The 2,525-nt window shown below is 47.0% G+C and overlaps 1 long non-coding RNA gene across 1 annotated transcript in view; it reads left to right on the top strand.

Annotated features, from left to right (window-relative positions):
* LOC109297082 overlaps nucleotides 1-1,133 on the top strand; it is a 2,428-nt gene extending 1,295 nt beyond the window's left edge. The window contains exon 3 of the long non-coding RNA XR_002097195.1: nucleotides 670-1,133. This is a non-coding gene — a long non-coding RNA (uncharacterized LOC109297082). The remainder of the gene's footprint in view (nucleotides 1-669) is intronic.
* Nucleotides 1,134-2,525: the final 1,392 nt, after the last annotated feature.

Raw genomic sequence — 2,525 nt, 5'->3', positions numbered from 1 at the left:
ACCGAGCCCTGTGGGACCCCACTTCCCATGTCCTTCCAGGTCGAGAAGGACCCATCCACTACCACCCTCTGGGTGCGACTCTCTAACCAGTTGGCGACCCATTGGACTGTATGGGTGTCTATGCCACAGTCCCCCAGCTTCCTAATGAGAATGGGGTGAGAGACAGTGTCAAAAGCCTTCCTGAAGTCTAGGAAAACTATGTCCAAGGCCACCCCTGCATCCAATGATTTAGTGACCTGGTCGTAAAAGGCCACAATGATAGGGATAGGCTGGTCGTAAAAGGCCACAATGATAGGGGACACAATGGTGCCACTTTATTTTGAAACCCTCTATCAGATGTCTATTCACAAAAATAGTACTTTTTTCTATTGGATTTATTATACTGCTCCCACATATGTCACATTTCAGCCCTTGGGGTCATCAAAAGGGCCACATCTTTTCGTGTCTTAAAATGGATGTCTTTTCCTCAGCCTAAAAGGTAAAAGTGTTTTGTTAAACTTCAGTAAAATCTGTTTAGGTGTTTTAACCAGGTGGGGAGGAAAATGCATAGATAAGATGATGCGATGGAAAAAGAAGGCATTGGGCTGCTTCAGAATGCCAAAATGCTGAAATGTGGCAGCTGGAAACCTTTTCAATCATTTGTTAATTGAAGACTATTTTATTTTCTAGAACTGGTTCTATTTTTTAGTCCTGTCCCTTGCACTCAACAAGGAACTTGGAGAACTGGAGGAAGCAGGGCTGAATGAGTGGCATGATTATTGCATAAATAATGCTGGAGGTGTGCAAGAAATCCAGTCCAGAGGGAGCAAGAGGCACTGCCACTGCTGCAAATGTCTGAGCACACTAACTGAATAGTAATAGGGCAGCCCTGCACCAGCCAAGGAGCTAGAATGGGAGACTTTCCATGAAAGGGAAATAGTTAACTCAGAACTGTAATTGACAAATGGTGTCTGGAACTGAAGAAGGCTATAGAAATTTATACTGTGCCATCCAGTGAGTCGGAGATTTTGGATTTCTCTGATTCTGAGCTGGCATTCTTTGCTGTTCAGTTGTATGGTAGTGCTGTGGTAATTTTACTAAATGGGTGTCAGTGTTTTATCTGTTTACCTCCTCTTTAAATTTTATTTGGCTGGATCCTTTGCAGTTGTATAGTCATCCTTGGAGGAACACTTCTGCAGTGCTTAGGGGTATGTCAAATACACAGCCTAATGGATCCCTTCATTCTGGTTTCACAAGCCCTTCATCCCAACATCACCTACGTTATAAGTTAATTAAAAACACCTTCAAACCCAGTTAACTAACTCTACATGCTGCAGAAAGGTGATGTTTCTGTCAGGAGCTCAGAGTTATTCCATGGATTTCACTCTGCAACAGGAGGAAGTTTCTTGGCTTATAGCTAAGCTTTAAGGGCAAGATTAACAGTTGCTGATGCAAAGGGGAAATGCGGCAGGTATAAAACCCCTCCAGAAATTACCCCCAGCATAGGAGGCTTATGTGCCAGGCTCAGGGCTGGCTCTGCCCTCTCTGTTACACCAGCAGCAGTTGCAGGCTTGGGGGCCATCATTTTATATGTCTTGGGAGGCTGGAGGTGGAGCAGGGGCTAGCTGCAGAAAGAAGGGGCGTCCAGACAATTGAGGACGAGACGGCAGACGGTGCACCTTTACTCCTTCTGATTCTGCATTGTGTCCAGGGGCTGTAGGTTTGCCTGAAACTGTTCAGGAGGCAAACCAATTCCTGCCACGTCTGAACAGTGAAAGCTCCAGTACTGACGCAGGACTGTGGAAGATTCTTCCATAGGCGGCTTCGACAGCTGTTGGTCAACTATCTACACCCTTATAAAGCTTTTTTCTAATGCTCAGCCTACATCTCACCACTTGTCCCTTAAACCTTGCACTACTTCTTGTTCTGCTCTTGCTAATGAGACCAGTTTAGAATCCTTCTTCGTGGCTAGGTGACCAGTGCTACTATCCCTGCTCTGCTGTAACTTGCCCTGGGAAAAGCTCACTTCTGCTTGGAGGGGGAAGGAGGAAGGTGGTCTTAACTGTCCTAGGTGTTTCACACCCTGCTCTTCTAGTCTGGTGGTGTGGGGCTGTTTCTGCTGTGGCAAGGACTAAGGGAGGCAGGAGATGCATTCTGGTGCCTCCTCTAAGCCAGTAGCTGGGGCTGATGCCCCTCTGCTGCCCACCTCCCCCAGTTACACTGCTGGCTTTATCTTTGGTCCAGAGCCTATCTTGTTCCTTAGCTTTCCCTCAGAGTTACTCATTTTCAGTCCTTTCATCATTCACTGGGCAGGTCTATACAAACTCTGGCCTTGTCTGTACAGTGGCAGTGGCAGGTCTTGTGGAGGACCTCTGGAAGCTGAAGATTTAAGAGTGGGTGCTATGCATGAGTCCTGAGCAACCTCACTGGTGAACTTCCAGATCTAGACCATGTCAGCAGACTTGGGTGAGGAGGGTGTGGACTGGACATGTTCAGCCCTGTTTTCTCTGACAACCCAAGCCAGCCTCGCAGGAGCTGATGACCCT

This window comes from Gavialis gangeticus, unplaced genomic scaffold (genome assembly GCF_001723915.1).
Source record: "Gavialis gangeticus isolate Ggan-Ray unplaced genomic scaffold, GavGan_comp1, whole genome shotgun sequence".
NCBI lineage: Eukaryota > Metazoa > Chordata > Crocodylia > Gavialidae > Gavialis > Gavialis gangeticus.
This window is presented reverse-complemented; position numbering and strand designations above follow the sequence as displayed.